A 17,625-nucleotide genomic window follows, 5' to 3' on the forward strand; every position below is an offset into this window, starting at 1 on the left:
CCTATAGCCCATTTCCAGGCATTTACAAAGGCATGAAATTAGCACACTCAGGAGATACAGATATCCATACACCTATGGTTACCTACTCAAAATAACGAAGCTATAGCAGAAACCTAGGTGTCTATGAATGGGTGAATGGATGAAGAGAATGTTGTATGTGGGTACAATGGAAAATCATTCAGCCATGAAGAAAAAGGAGAAGGAAGAGAAGGAGGAAGAGGAGAAAGTAGAGGAGGAAGAGGAGGAGGAGGAGGAGGAGGAAGAGGAGGAGCAGGAGCAGGAGCAGGAGCAGGAGCAGGAGCAGGAGCAGGAGGAGGAAGGAGAGGAAGAGGAGGAAAATCCATTTGGGGAGAAAAAGGGACTATTACTAGAAAATATTTTATTAAGTGAAAAAGTGAGATAAAGAAAGACAAATGTCATATGTAGCTCTCACAAGTGAATCTGTACAATGAGCAAAGAGTGATAAATACAAGATAATGGCTATTAGATATGAGAGGAGAGCGGCATTCTAAGCTTTATCGGTGCACACTGCTGTAGGCTTGCAGAGAAACATTAGCATGGGTTCCGTTAGTACACGCAATGAGTACATGTTAGTTCAGAGTCAAATACTACAAAATTTACACTTATAAAAATGGAGAATCAAAAAAGTCAAATCACACAGAAAGTAGGAAAGGCATGACACCTTGAGTATGAGTAGAATTTTAATTCTTCATAGAGTATAAATAAAATCATTTAGAACAAAACTAGTCAGAAAAAATAATTAGGATATGTGTTAGTTGTGTATATATATATAGATGTATGTGTACATCTATATATATATGGGCGTGTGTGTGTGTGTGTGTGACATGTGTGTGCATGTGTTCGTCGAGGTCAGAAGAGAGTGAAGGATCTGTGAGGCTAGAACTACAGGCACTTGTGACTTTGTCTCTTCTATGAGAGCAACAGGCGCTGCTGAGCCATTTCTCCTGCTCCTGAAATAAGTTTGCACAATTACTTTATTTTCACAAAACTTCTGAAAAGTAAATTCGATGAATCTTACATGGTTTCTTCACCATACCAACAATAAAAACTAAATGAGATTGAACAGCAAACTTAGGCTTACCAAACTCTAAGCGACAAAGTTAGGGACAAAGAGCCATGAATTTCAGTCAACATTCAGTGTTTTAACTTTTGTTTAAAATTTCCATTTCATGAATCAAAATAAAACTAGATTTATTTATGAATACTATATTGGGAGTGATTGATAAAAATCATATTTAACTGTCCTGGGTGGCATGGGCACAGGAGAGTGGGCCCCACTCCTCACCTGAGTAATACAGGAGATTTGTCCTGGGTGGCATGTGACTTCAGGAGATCTGGAGGGTTGACCAACTCAGCTACCACACAGGCCCAGATCCAGGGCTTTGAGCTGCCCACCCAACATCTACACCATCTACAAGTCTCCAAGTGCTGGAGCATGTGAAGGGGCCGGTCCTATGGAGACAAAGCAAGATCTCCACGACTCTGGACAGCAGCAGGTTATCCAAGAGGAGTCCCAGTGAGGGTCAAGCATTAATGGTGCGGCAGAAGCCAGAGGCCTCCAACCAGACCAAAGACTCTTCGCAGCGAACAATTGCAAGTAAAGCTGTTTGGACAAAAGGGTGACATACTACAGCTTCCACTGTGAGGTTTTTAAAAATTTTCTTTTGGGGGAAGGTTACAATGGTGAAGGAAGATATGATAGGACTGGGAAATGAGTGGGATTGGGGTCAGTGATGTGCAATTCATAAAAAATCAATGAAAATTATGAAAATAACCATATTTAACATTATCAGCCCTTTGCCAGGAAGTCATATCACGAACATGAGTCTTTCAAAAAGAATTTGGACAATTTTTAAAAAAGATTTTAAAAAATGTGTATGTGTGTGTGGGTGTGCGTGTGTATGTGCATGTGTGTGTGCATGTGGTGTGCATATGGTGTGCATGGTAGATGTGTGTGCTGTGAGTGTAGCTGGCCTATGGAGGTCAGCAAAGGTCTGATACCTGGAAACCCTGATGTGGGTGCTGGCATCTGAACTGGGATGCTGTACAAGGTCAAATGTGCTCTGCAAGGTCAAGCGTGCTCCGAACCATCTCTCCAGTCCCGAAAATGTTCTTTCTATCAACTAAGCACCAAAAAGTTTTTATTCTAGAAAGTTATCTAGAATAAAAATGGAAAAAACAATGTCAGGGGGTTGTTGGTTTGTTTTTGCCCCCCCCCCATTTTTGGTTCAAAAGAGATGCAGTGAAGTCCCTTTGGCCTCTGGAGGAGAAAGAAAAAGAAATTACATTTTCCTATGGCCAGCAAAACTTCTGGAAATAGATGAGTCGTCGATTTTGATAAGATCCATGACTAGTATCATAATTTGCAGTGATTCATCTGTGATTTTTTTCCCTCCTCATTCCAAAATAAGGTCTGAAACAAAAGCAAAGCCTTAGAAAAAAGATAACAACTGGCATTTTATCTCTTTTGTGTGTCATATGTGCGTGAAATGGGAGTTTTGATGGATTTAAAAAGCACTTGATTCTGGCACAGTAAGCAATCTTAGAGATCATCTGGCCCACCCCTCAGCACCCTGGAGCCCACAGAGGAAGAAAACAGGAGCAGAAAAGGGCTCTCCATTACCTCACGGAAAGTCTACAACCAACCCCAGTGCCCCGCTCTGTGCCCTGTGATGTTAATTGTTTATAGAATACAACGTTCATTTACATGACTTATTTTTAAAGTAAGAAAAATGAAAAACTCTTTCTTGATGTCAATATTCTGGATCTAGAAGAAGTAGTCCTCGTACCCTGCTCTAGCCTGCATAGGGTGTGGTTCCATTTTGCAGACAGTTGTGTGCCTCCAAACATTACAAACTGTTGTACATAACAATGTCTTCTTCTGTAGTTCCTGTACTCATATTTCTTAATAAAATTAACTCAGGTTCCAACGTGGAAGGGATTCTCTCAGGGCATTTAATTATATAGAAACTAAATCTGACACGTTTGTAAAGGTTCTCTTATTTATGAAATCTATAGTTAAAAATGTGTTCTGAATTTGGGTTGGGGATGTGGTTCGGTGGTGGATTGTTTACTTACACTTACATTGAACCTACAGAGCCCTAGGGTCAACCTCAAGCATTGCATGGAACAAAACAAGCAAAAAAAAGTGTCTGAATCTGAAAACTCTTAGAAAGGAAGTCTGAAATTTGGAAGGAAAAATATAGAACTGTTTTCTTCTTGCTCCTCTTTGGACGTCATTTAGCCAAAAGTCTAGAGGAATTGTTTTGTAAACAGTGATTGCTATAGCAACATCTCTCTGATGAACCTTTCTGTTGAGATTTTTAACTTACTATTCAAAAGTGTTTCTGAGCAGGATATCATCTGTTTTCACCAAATCTGGTGAGTGGTGTGCATAGCTATAGCCTTAGTAGATTCAGATGGCTGCAGACATTTGGGGTTTGTGTGTGAACAGGTTAGTCATCCGTTCCTCACTTAGTGACTTGTTCTTCATATAACAAAGGACAAAGACAAATGAGAAAATGGACATCAAAAACCATTATCTTTTCCTTTTCCTACCTGAGTTGTGATTTTCTGGAGGGAAGCTCTTTGTTATCAGATATCATGCCTTTGCTCCTCACCAAGCAACCTTCAGATTCTTAGAAATAACACAATAATATAAATTCCTGACAATTACATTAATGATTATGTCTATAGAACCTTGCAACAAAGCTAATTCCTAGCTCCAAATTCATATGGGTTCTAATCTTGAACCCATGTTTGAAACTATTAATATTTATCTTGATTGGCTCACTCAAGTTTTAAAAATTGTTCACTTTTGGCCCAAGCGAAAAGGATTAGGGAAATGTTATCAATGATTATTCATAACTACCATATGTGTGCTATATTATTATAAGAAACAACTGATTATGGGCAGTGAATATTAATTTGCTGCTGAGAATCTCTGCATTTGGGATTTTAGTGTTACCTTGAAAAGATGTTTTCTCTTCGATGAGAGGCTGGCACATTAGTGAGTTCACAGAGAAAATGGGGATGGGTGACTTGGATGCTTCTTTGCCAAACATACAAGGGAAAGTATAAGGGAAATATAAGCATAAAGACCATAAAGGAAAGTGAGGAGGCATATGTTGACCTGCTAAAAACCATAACCTATAGCCAACCATGACTTCAGTCAGAGATTCTAGAAATCACATACATGCATATGCATAATGATCAATCAATTAATCTAGTTCTAAAATAACAACATGAGAATTGGATTGTCCCGTCCTTGGGCACTACTTAGTAGGTAATAGTAGTGCGCATGTAGGGGCATTGTGTAGTGGGTGGTAGCAGTCCACACCCGGGAGCACTGCATAGCAGGTCACAGTAGTGTCCACATAGCACTGCACAGTGGATGCTCTTAGCGCACACATTAGACTTTTGAAGACTGAGTCAGAGCTGCAAGTTTAACCTCTGGGTGATGTAAGCACCAGAGTTGCAGGCAGTCTGTATGTGGGAAACAGCTTATTTGAGCATGGTGACTAAGAAGCATTTAACGGAAGGGCTCTGCTGAGCTATGACCGGGGCTAAGAGAGGCTGGAAAGAGATAGGAACACCCAAGGGCCACTCAGAGGGATCATGTCATCCTTGGAGCTCAAGAGACAACCAGCATTAGTGGAACACAAAGGGATCACCCATAGCTGTGAGCTCTATGCTAGAGAAGCTATGAACTTAAAGTAATGCAAAAATGCGTGCTGTCCGGCAGGCAAGTCAAAGGATCACAGCTTCCTCTTTTGCACCCAGTCTCTCGGCAGGGCCACTTCTTGGTCAAATTAATTGGAAATAAAAGGACAAGGGACTCAACTGGGTACAAGTTAGCCTCCTGGAACAGAACAGAGGACAAGGGACTGGAGAGTATAGTAGAAGGACAAAGAACATGAGTTCTGATAAACTTAAGTGTTGAGTCTCAGAGCAAGCAGGTAGAACATGTTGCCAAGCACTGATCTTTCACAGAGCCACATGCTGGCAAAGTGATGAACTTCTTCCTGTAAGAGGATGGAGGGAACTGGATCAACTAATTTCTAAAGTATTTAAGGACTTCCTTTTTGGGTACAGTTTTCCCAGTGTAAGAAAGTATTGAATAGGTGTGGTATAGAGAAGACTTGTCCCCAGAAGGTTAGGGTTATGTATGTCATTGTCTGTCTGCCACTCCTTTTGAATCCGTTGACCCCAGAAAAAGCCTGCTCATGCTCCAGACATTTCCAGATTCACCAATACTCCATTTTATAGAGATCAAATCTTAATTTTTCTTTTGAGATGGGGTCTCACATAACCCAGGGTAGTCTTGAACTGACTGTACCATTGAAACTGACTCCGGATTTCTGATCTTCCTGTCTCCACCTCATAAGGGCTGGGGTTACAAGTGTACACTACCATGCTTGGTTTCAGATATGATAATTTTGTTGTAAATTGTATAATACTTTCGAGATTCAGTTTTGCTAGTATGTCTTAGAAACACAAACATAGTGGAGTAAATTAATAGTTAAAATTGTTATAAGGCTGAGTAGTTTTAATATCTTTCATATTGTACCTAAAAGAGTATAACTGACTTGCAAAGCATAAAAGTTACATTTATTTGTAACAAATTGCTATTGCAAGACTAAAATCTAACAAATAGGGCATTGAGCTATAGCTCAGTGGTTAAGAGCACTTGCTGTTCTTTAAGAAGACTTGGGTTCTATTCCTAGCACCTGTATGGTGGCTCAAAGCAATCAGAAAGGCTTTGGAACTAAATTCACGCTTAGCATGCTAAAGGATCGAGTTAAAACTTAATTATCTGTCAGGCCAATCATTTACACATAGGAGTTGGGAGATCAGAATCTTAGGGTTTTTGTCTCTGGGTGAGGTAACTTTGAGCTATGTCCCACACTGGTTCTCAGCATCCTCCAGTAAAATCAAGCTCCTATTGGCCTTGAGAAGTCTTGTCCCATAACTACCTACTGACTACCTATCTTTTACCTCTTTGTTCCCTTCCTCTTCTAGAACTTTCTGGAATCAGCTCACTCTGAAGTACATGGACCTGCATTCCAAATCCTGCTTCTGGGAAAATGTAAATGAAGACAAGGATGTGAATGAGTTCTAGCACATGCGTCTCAATGCACACAGATACTAAACCCCATTGCAGCCTCTATCCTTCAGTAACTTGTCGCGCTTTTATGTATTTCTAATAGTTGTTTACTGTCAGGGGCTGGAGGAGGGACACAAAGCATTCCTTCATCTTATACACCTTGTAGTTGGTTCGCAACCCTCAGCAGGACCCATCCCTAGTCCCAAGATCTCCCACTGACTTTGAGTTGCACCCTTACCCCTCCCCCCAGCCCCCATGTAAGAGGATGATAAGTAGAGACTGCAGCTTCAAAGCTTCAGAGGTGCAAACATGGGGGAAATTCTGTGGTAAGTCCTATCACCCAGCTGACTGGAATCCAGATTCTCTGACATCTTCTTTGACATTTGTTGTTTTTGTCATGTTTATAGCTCCAACATAACTTTTCACAAATTTGATTTCATCAGTGAAACTTTCCCTGAAAACACTTTCAAAGCTCAAGGAGCCTCAACACCAGTGCCTTGAATTTCCATCCATTTGTAGAATTTGTCAGCAGAAATCCATTCTTTCTTTATCTTTCTAATTAAGAAAACAAGGTATGGGAGGAAGGAGATTTTCATCTGCTTTACTCATGCCTATATTCATGGGTGAAATTCAGTTGATATTCATTGAATAGACAAATGAAGGCATTTGAATACTGACGGCAACATACATATGACTAACTTCACACACGGGAATTCTGACAGGCTGCTGAGCCCTTGTGGGACATTTGTCTGAGTCATATTCTAGAGTACCAGGTTGTGCAAGGAGTCAACCCTCATTCTAGATATCGAGAATCATTAGGACATCTTAATCTGACTATTGAATTGTCAAAGCCTGGTTTCTGCAGCCTATTAAATCGCTGATGATCTATAAAAAACTATAGACTGACTTGGAACTTAGTATGTGTTAGGACCTCAGGTATTTCAACTTATTCCAAACCAGTAAACACAGAATATCAAATTGTATCTAGCCACCATATATGCTACATATTCTGCCTTGTTTCATGGATTTGTTGGGTCTCATGGACAACAGTCCTCCTGCTCTTTTTTTTTTTTTTTTTTTTTTTGCAGTTCAAGATTTTCCCTCTTGTGTGTTGATAAGCAACGGTGGTTCCCTACAGCATAACATTCAGTCTTCTAATCTTTCTGATAAAATACTCTGACCAAAAGCACCTGAAGGAAGGAAAGGATTTGTTTGGCTTATACTTCTGGGTCATAGTCTATCGCTGAAGGCAGAAGCTCATGCAGGCACTTGAAGTAGAAACCATAGAAGGGCGGTGCTTACTGGCCTTAACTCTTGCCTAACTAGCTTTTTTGTACAGCCCAAGGACACCTGCACTACACATAGTACAGCCTACATCAGGATGAGCCCACCTACATCAATTGATAACAAAGATAATCTCTCACAGACATGCTCACAGACCAATCACATCTGAGCAATGCCCCAACTGAGTCTCCATTCTCAGTGACTCAAGGCTGTGTCAAGTTGGGAGTTAAAGTATTGAAATGAATATTCAGCATTGGAAAGAAACAGACCACGGAAATCCACAGTGGAATGGAAGACTCTGAACTTTTATGTTGAATATTAAAATCTCAGATAATAGCCAGGCTCGATAGATGGCTTTGCCACTAAAGGCTAGGCTCACAACCGAAAACATAGTAGTTGTATGTTCTAAGACAGTCTGAGAATGGAAAAATACAGGTTGGTAAACATCTGGTATTTTACAAGAAGAGAATGGAGGGAAGAAATTGACTAGAATAGGTCACAGGGCATCCTGGACTCAGTAAACTACTCTACACAAACTACTCTACACAACACAAAAAGAAACTAAGACACCCAGCTATTCTCGAACCTAGAGCCTCCTGCCTCAGCCTCTGACATGCTAGAATTATGGGGAAAATGGTATCATTTGTGTTCAGATTTAGTTTCTTCCTCCTCTTCTTCCTCCTCCTCTTCTTCTTTTTCAACTTCCTGCCTTATTTTGTCTTCTTAAAACTTGTAATTTATGTAGTCGAAGTTTTCCTATTTCTGATAGTAATTAGGTTGAGACTTTTATTAATAAGCTTGAATAGATTTTTAATATTTTATTAATATTTACAAAGAGATACTGGGATTTATTTGGTCCATTTATTATAGATTGAAGCTCCAGGTATAGTGTTAGTTGTATTCTTACAAAAAGCACCATAAAATAGTAGCATACACATTCAGCCTATAAGGCCCAAAGCTACTATTCTTACCCTCCAGAGCAGTGTACAGCTCTGAGGTCACTGTATTACTGAGATGAGTGTTACAGGCTACCTTGCTATAGTTTTTTATAAGTTATTAGATTTCCCACAGTGGTGCCATTTCACTTGATCTTAATTTCTTTTTGCTTCTTTCTCTTTGGCATTTTATATTCTTTTTGCAAAATATAAACTTTGGAAATGTTTATATTATGGAAAATTATGTATACATATTCTCTCTCTCTTACACACACACACACACACACACACACACACACACACACACACACACACACACACAATCTCACTGTGTAGCCCAAGCTGGCCTTTGAACTTGCAATACTCCTGTCTCAGCTTCTCAAGTGTTGGGATTACAAGTGTGAAGCACCATCGTGCCTGGTTTTCTACATTAACGTTTACAAGGACATTTTTGAATGATAGATCATTCTGCATTCTCTCAGCTGATGAAAGTAAAATTTTCTGACTCCTGGTTTCAGCTCCTCCGAGAAACCTCTGAAGGATGCCATCTCTTCTTATGTGGTTGCCTTTCAGAGCTTCTTCACACCCTCCTGGACACCACTGTAGTTCGAGTGTGGAGTTTTTATCTTCTTGGGATTATTAATAATGTGACTCTTTTGGAACATTTTCAGGTACTATCTCTTTGGATATTTCTTGTGGAGCATTTTATTTTCCTGGAACTCTAGATGGAATTTTAAAATTTTATTTCCTACTTAGACTAATATATGGCCCCCGTGCTTGTGCCTCAATTTATCTTTGTTGACCAATTTTTAACTACATCGCAGAACAAATGAGTCCATTTCGTCAAGACTTCAGTAGAAGTTGATTAATCATGTTTATGATAGGATGGCTTGTGTTTGTTTATTTTTAAAAGCAGCCTGGTCAAAATAATCATCCGCATAATTCCATGACAGTTGTAAAAATTATAGCTCCCTCTTCTTTTCGTGGGATTTGTTCCAGAATCCAATAGATAGGATAAAGTGAACAGATACTCCTTTTCTCTTACATATGTATCTGTGACAAAGTTTGATTTAAAAATTAGACATAAAAAGTAATTAACACATCATTTTCGATAGTATTTTAAACCAATTTCAGCCTCTGATTCTGTTGTCTCTTTATTAGGTTGAGCCATTTCACGTTTCCTTTCAGGAAACAGGCTGTGTATTTTCTTGTCATGTCCAAACATCCATCTTCCCTGCTCTTGTGCGATCACCAACTAGGAAGTGAAACATACATTACTGAGACACAGCATTGCCACACCGGCAGTTGGCTTTATGAGAGGTCTATGAGGCTAATATGCCCTGTGTGGATACCAGGGACATGTAAATAATCCAGGTCCTAGGTGGGATGGATCAGAGCCATACATCTCATCATGCTACTCAGAACAGTGAAGGACTTAAAACTTATGAGTTTCCTAGTTCTGTAATTTTGTTCATCTTTTGCAAGCTTTGGGTGGGGGTGGCTAACTGGAACTGAAAATCGAAAGGATGAGTAAGGGGGAAGGGAAGGGCCTAGTACAAGTCTGGAATTATTGTAGGACTCTTGGTTTGCCCTATGTCATCATCAGCTACGACGACGTAAGAATAGGCTGTTTGAAAGAAAATCTATTTTCAAGAAAATAAAATTTTAAAAGGAAGAATAAAAGGAAGCTGTTCACTGTGGTAGGACAGAGAAAAGTTTTCAGACTTGCAATTAGCGCATGCAGAGAAAATGTGTGCTGACACTGGATCTGGTCATTGAATTGAGTTCAGGAAACTGAGGAATGATGCTGAGAACCGAGGGTAAGTGGTCAGAATCATCTCAGGGTAACACACTCGGACCAGCCATGCTTTCTAAGTCTCCTATTTTACTTCCTTCTGTCTCTGCAAATACCACCTTCTGTTATCTTCTCTCTAGAGTCTTTTATTCTGTGTTCTCCCTTGTTTTCACCATAGAAACCCACCAAAGTCTTTCCTAAATTAAAATTATACCAGCAAACAAGCAAAATTATGTCACTTGCCCTCAAATGCCCTTCCATTTCCTGCTCAACCTTTTCTTCTCTTTCCATTGAATCATTTTAAAGTACACCGTCTTCAGTCTTTTCATTTGCATGGTTCTTCGCAGCAGGCAGTCCCCACCTCTATCTCTTCTCTTACCTTGGTCACGAAATGAGGTCTTCACTACAGTAAGCACTGTCTTTTGCTTGCTATACGAGCCTCTCCGTCAGCACACTGTGAAAGACTTTACGAATTCCCTACATTAACTCCCTACTTACATAACTGTTTTCATATTATAGCAGTCTCACCCAAGAAACATTTAAAATATATATATATATTACATTTATCAAATGTGAACTTAGACACACACATCATATCTATCTATCTATCTATCTATCTATCTATCTATCTATCTATCTATCTATCTGAGAGAGAGAGAGAGAGAGAGAGAGAGAGAGAGAGAGAGAGAGAGAGAGCGAGCCAGCCAGCATGTGTATGTGGTAGGAGGAGATTGTTCCCTGTCTCTGCCATGTGGGCTCCTGGATAATTAAATTCAGGACATTCAGTTTGTCTACAAGCACGCTTACCCACTAGCCTCCAAAGACTTTTTTTTTTATGTTGCTTCAACTCCTGCTCGCTACCTGAAATGTAAAAGAATTACCTAGTATCTATTCTTCTTAGAAGGTATTGAGAGACTGATGCCTTACCAGTTTAATACGTATTGTGAGAGCTTTCTGGTTGTTTTTACACTCAACATGTGAGTCTAAAAGGTAAATTGAGCTCCAGAGTTCACAATAGGAGTCAGTAGCCCTTTCTCCCACCCTTATCAATACAGTGCTCTCAGAGGTAACCCTGCTCACTTTAGCTGCATTGGATTTAATTCTGTAGCTTTAAATGGCAATTCTAATTCTATATGAGTAAGACAACATTTTCATAATTCCAGAGTTCAAATAATAACCTTGAGTTTTCTATTTCAGACATGACTTTGAATTACTATTATAACAAGGACAGTTTACTCTCCCCTCTTTCTTTGTCAAGGTATCAAATCAGTGTTTACTGTTTACACCTTAATGTTTAAGTATTTTTCACTGTCAGGTCAAAGGGACACTCTAATTTTATTTTCTTGTGTAAGGCTTATTTTCCTCAAGTGACTAATTGTGTCATCTTCATATTCTTGCTTTGTAATTATAAGTAATTCTTTTCCAACATGCTAATAGAAATGTACACAACTCTTCTTAATAATATTTTCCCAGGGCCAACAGAATCAGATAATTTTTTTTACCTGCTTTCAATTTAAAAATTATTACTCTTGAACACACACATACACACACACACACACACACACACACACACACACACACACGTGGGGAAATAGGTGCTGGGGGATAAGACTCTCCTTTGGGAACTTCATATCATCTTTCTCAACCCAAATATGCTTGCCTTTAAGACCATCATACTGTCTTCTTGGAATTCCGGCCATCCTCACCCAACGTCCCTGGGAGGTTGTTGCCCCACTTAGCTGGGTGACATAGAGTCATCATTAAGATGAACTTGGTAATTTCAAAGTGGAAGGCATTTGGGGAGTGTCTGGTGAAGACAGCTTAGACCTCAGATGGTGAGAAATGAAACTTTATTCTATGAAGCCACCACGGCTTGGCATCACTGTCTCCCCGACACCGGCTTCCCTGACTCAACCCTTTTCTTTTCTGTTTTCTTCTCCACCCAGGCAAAGTAGAGCATAGGACACAAGCCATGAAAGTTCATGCAACAGCTATGGTTTCCTTTTTCCTCTTTGTTTCCTTGTAGACAAGTAACTGGCTGTGCTAAGCACCACAGGGAAAGCAGGGGAATGTATCAAAAGACCACAGAATGCTTATTCCATAAGCAATGGATAATAACAACAATAACAGTAATACCATTAATGGCAATAATAATCAACATTAATCTTTCTTCAGCAGGTCTTGAATGGCATTCAGTGGCCCAAGGGCCATTATAACTCCAGCATGACTAGGCCCCGCTGTGGGCCTTTTTTTAAGGCAAAGGGTCGGGGGTTGGGGGACGCAAACCTCTGAGCTTGGTACACAATAGACCATAACCTCCTTCTCTCTGTTGCTTTTTATAAGAAGCCAGTGGAGATCTGTCAGTGCAAAAGCTCTCCGCAGAGCCTCCCAGAATGAGTACGCCTAGTGCCCAACGCTTTTACTGGAGAGCACCAGGCAGGCATAATGAAGTCAGTAATTTCTCCTGCCTGCAAGCCTTGAATTAGGCCACATGGTACAGCTTTTTAGGCTGATTGGGGTGGGGGAGAAAAAAATCCACAGAACCTTAGAAAAAAATGGTAACGCCTTATTAAATTATTCGAAATCTCTAGAGTTGCGTGTCTTCTGGCTCCAAATTGGCATACCTGTTAACTTAGAGTGTTCAAATTCCTCTAAAATATTATTGTATTTAAGACAGAGAGCCATCCCAAGCTGCACATGAATTACAGAGCGTCGGGGAAAGAGAGAGACTCACCATTTCCCGGCTTAAAAACCTTCACCACAATTAGTAGTTAGCAGCTTTCAGAAACATTTGCTGGGTAAGTAACCATGGTCAAATCACATAATTTTGCCCCACCTCCTCCTCTTTTCTTTCCTTTGATTCCAGGGTTTTGAGTGCTGGTCTGAGAGCTATAATTTCATCTTTAGGCATATTTCTTTAGGCATTCTTAATGAGACATCTGAGTTGTCCAGTCCTGCCTTCCTGAATTCAATCTTTTAGGGGGGCAGAGTTGGGAGAGTGTGGGAAAAAAGGGAGTTGGAGTGGCCGGTGCTGCAGAGGAAACATGAGCTAAGGGTTCGGGGGGATTGAGGGGCACCTCTGCTCCACTGCGCAGGGCTATCTCTGAAAGTACAGCAGACACAACATTTTCCATCCTCAAATATTTATTGCATGCCTACTGGGCGCCATGCATATTCTAGCAATGGGGAATGCAAAACTGAATTGACCGTGTTTTCAGAGAGCTCTCAGAGCTGTGTCTGAACTTGGCCTAAGTGAACCCAACATTCCACTTTTATTATCTGGCAAACTTCGAAAACGTGAAAGAAAAGTAATCTTCAAAGTACTAAACTTTGGCAACGCTGCCTTGGTTCTGGATACCTTCAAAATGTCCTCAGTACACGTTTGCCTTTTACGTGAGAAATGGGAATTTTTAGGTAGTTCTCTAGTACTGAAGGAGAGATATGCCGAAATAAGTAAAACACGCTGGCAAGCAGGCATACCCCCATGTGAAGGTCTGAAGTGGGCTTTGTACTGGTGTCTGCATGGTCAGCCTGTGGGTCTATGGGTCAGCTGGCTGGAGTTTCTGCTCAGAACGGAAAACTCACTGTATCAGAGGAACAAAGCTATACGTAGGTATTTTTTTCACCACTAAAATCCAATAATAGAACTTTTCGATAGTTTATATACAATTTTGGAGGCACAGATGATAATTTTAATGAGTAATAATTTATATTCCTGTATTTGGTTTCTATATGACTCCTCCTTGCCTTTTTTTTTTCTCTTTAGTACCAGGAATTGACCATAGAGCCAGTTCATGCTAGGCAAGTGCTACCCCACCAAGCTGTAACCTCAGCATACCTTTAACTTTTTATTTTGAGACAGGGTACACTAAGTTGTACACGTGGCCTGGAACTCACTCTTACCTTATCAATATTTACTTTTTATTTTGAGACAGACTGTTACTACATTGTATGAGGTGGCTTTGAACTTGTGACCTTCCTGCTTCAGTCTCCCAAATATCTGGGATTACCCAACTTCAAAATGTGGCCTAGCTTGTCTGTGACTTGAGAAATATATTTAGAGTTAAGAACACTGCGAGGACTTAGATGTAGGTAGACTAGGATGAAATAGAGAGAGAACTTTTCAGGTCTATCATTTTGTACTTCCTCCAGAGAGAAGACACCTTTTATTGTTAATAGTGTGCAGCAATAAAATGTATTCCGTTTTCTTCTTTATTCTATCTTATTGAGGTCTGCAAGATGATTGCAAGACACTCGCTGCTAAGCCTGACTACCCCAGTTCAATTCCTGGAGCTGACATAGCATAGGGATAGAACCAATCCCTGCAGACTGTTCTTTGACCTCCACAAACACACCAAGGCACACGTGCTCAGCCTCCTGGACCAGGTGTCCATGTGTGTACACACACTCCAAAAATGTAAAAATATGTATTCATCTATACTGATCAAAATACTCTTTCATTTTCCTAGCACTATCTTGAGTTTACCAGTGAAATAAAAGGCAAGAAATGAAATGAGTGAATGACCTTTCTGAAGAAGGTAGAACAGTATTGGAGTTAAGGTACCAAAAGGCACGGAAGGCGAAGTAATGAGTAAGAATCCTAAGTGGCCAGGAGTCCACTGTTTGCCCACTTAATTGTGGGACAGTGAGCCCTGCCAGAAAACTTAGTAAGGTTGAGAGGATCTGAGACTCCGGCAAAAAGGTACCCCCCCAAGATGGTAGGGATCTCCCTGCTTGCTACTAGATTTCCGGCACAGAACATGTGACCCCACTCCTCACATAGGTCACGTTGCACAGAGCAGAGTTCTCCATGCTAATGAGGTATCTAGAGGCCCTGAGGGTTTAGCCAGTAAGCTTTGGTTCTTGGACACAACTCTATACAAAAGGTATTTAGCCTCGGGTCCACGCTGAGAAGGCGACATGCTCCCGATTTTCCACAATGCAATGGACAATTTTGAACTAAGAATTGTCTCTTTCATCAAGAACCGCCATGAGGAGCTTGGAGAAAGCCTTAGACTACTGAGCCGTGCTGCTAAGTCTCCTGTCCCCCCTAAGCTGAGGAGAATTGCAAACGAGCTAAACCAGAATTCCCCATTCCCCTGCCCCTGGCTAGTCATCTTAAGCCTGAGGGCTTCAAACTTCATTCAATTCCTCTGTTCAGTTTTCCAGCTGCAACCGGATGCCCCGGAGCTTGGGAACTCCAGCTTGGGCCTCCTGTATCCAAGGCTGCATTTTCCCACCCCAAGCGACGTTTTGGTGCCTTTCTAAAGCCCAGTCCCTAATGTAGGTGGCGCAGGGTAAACACAGTCTAATGTCTCTGCATTTAGTCCGCCTAACATTGTTTCCCACACTCCAGTGGCAGGGCTAAATGCAGACTCATACTTAATTTCTTTAAGGGAATTAAAAGACCAGATACTGGTGGAATAGAAAGAACTCACTGTGAGTGGCTGGTGGAAGCGGTCTGGGGCACGTTCTGCAGAATGTTGTCAATAAGCACCATGCCCAGATGTAAGACAGCCACCAGATGTTACTTGCCTGTCTACTAGTTCACTGGGAAAACAAGACAAGATGTTTTTGTGTAGAGAATGCTTCTCTTGCTGAAGATCAGCTTTCTTTACTCTGGGTTAAAAGAATGTTAGGAACCTTAGTATACAAAGATAGGAGGTTTGGGGTATTCAGAGAATAGAGGGATGTTTATCTTTGGAGGACCCCATTGTCTAGAAGCAGGAGGTGGGGGAAGGAAAGGATAGACCTTTTGTCTTGTGCCCAGGAAGTGGTGTCAAAGTCTGGGATCCCTCTGAGTGGAGAATCTGCAGGTCCCAGGCTTTAAAAAAAGTGTTGGTGGCCCTGTGCCCTGGGATAGACAGGTACATGGTTCTAGATGCATGTTCTGCGAAAGAGTGTGTGTTGCGAAAATTCAACTCTCCTGCCCTCATTGGATGTATATTCCAGCAAAGCGACTGTAAGATGTGACCTCATGAGCTGATGATTAAGGGTTACCTCAGTGTCTCTGGGTCATCACAGCTGTAGATTTCCTGGAAAATTCCAAGTGAGGGGAAAACTCACTCCAAAATACCTGAGGCATCCACGATACACAGGGATCATACTTCATTTGATGCAAATTAGAAAATCAAAAAATAAATGTGGCTCTTGGCTGCTCTGACATGCTTGTTTTGTAATTTTACTCCACGTATAGCACTCTGTAAACTACGTTGAGTGTTTGAGTGTTTTCAGCTTTTGTATAAATGCCATCATACGGTTAGAGGGATGGGCAAGTGACGAGAGCTGTGTGTGTTGTGGTACTCACTTTTAAAAAGATCTGAAGCACATAGAGTGAAATGTTAACATTTGTTAAATCTGGATGCAGGGTACACAGGTGTCTTGTGCATTCTTATTCATGTACTTCTATGTATGTTTGAACATTTGGTAATTAAAAAAAAAACAAAGGGGAGGGGAAGACAAAGATAAAAGCTAGTGAGAAGTTCCTGGAGCTCGGGTGGGCATCGAGGAATGTTCGAGATACTGACTTCATTTGGACTGCCTTCAAATAATTTCTAGGAGATTCTTGAGGTCACTTAACCATTTTTTGAAGCCATCATGGCCTCGCCAAACAAACATGTCCCACACAGAACCCTCAACCTTTGACTGCCAGTCTGGTTCTCCATGTTTCAGTGTCGTCCCTACTACTCATTCAATTATTCGGCTCAGAAATATCCTGTTCACTGACAAGGAATTAAATTAAAGCCACTGATTGTATTGTCAAATGTATGCATTGGATACAAACCTTTACTGCAGAACTGCTGTGACTCTATTTACCCTTGATACTTACACAGATGCATCCCTAGATAGTACCAAAAGTGATTTCATTAAAAAAAAAATCCTGTAAGTTAAACTCCTTTATTCATCTGCTCCAAATTTGCAGTGGTTTCCCATTATGCTTGGAATAAAATACGAACATCTAACCATAGCCTCCGAAGTCATCCCTATCGGGATACTCCTTCTGTGCCTTTCTTTAATGTTCTGGCTACCTTCAGTTTCTGCATAACCCATACTCTTTCCAACCTTTGTCCTTTCCTTTACCTGTGACTATCTCTAGTTCAGTCCTTTAGTTCACAGTTCATGTTCTGTCCTTTACCAGTGGTTCTCAATCTGTGGGTGGTGACCCCTTTGGTCATCAAACAACGCTTTCATATGGGCTCATAGATTGGATATCCTGCATATCAAATATTCATGTTATGATTCATAACAGTAACACGTTTATAGTTATGAAGTAGCAGCAAAAGTAATTTTATGGTTTGGGGGGGTCACACAACATGAGGAACTGTACAGAAGGGTCATAGCATTAGGAAGGTTGAGAACCACTGCTTTAGACTGAAATTTAAAGTGGTTTCCTTCTTTTATTCTCTGTCAACTTCTGTTTTTCCTTCTTTCATATAATGGACAGCACTTACTGGTATTTTACTGTACAGACTGATTGCTCGGTT

The sequence above is a fragment of the Rattus norvegicus genome, chromosome 9, assembly GCF_021556685.1.
Source record: "Rattus norvegicus strain SHRSP/BbbUtx chromosome 9, alternate assembly SHRSP_T2T, whole genome shotgun sequence".
Lineage (NCBI taxonomy): Eukaryota > Metazoa > Chordata > Mammalia > Rodentia > Muridae > Rattus > Rattus norvegicus.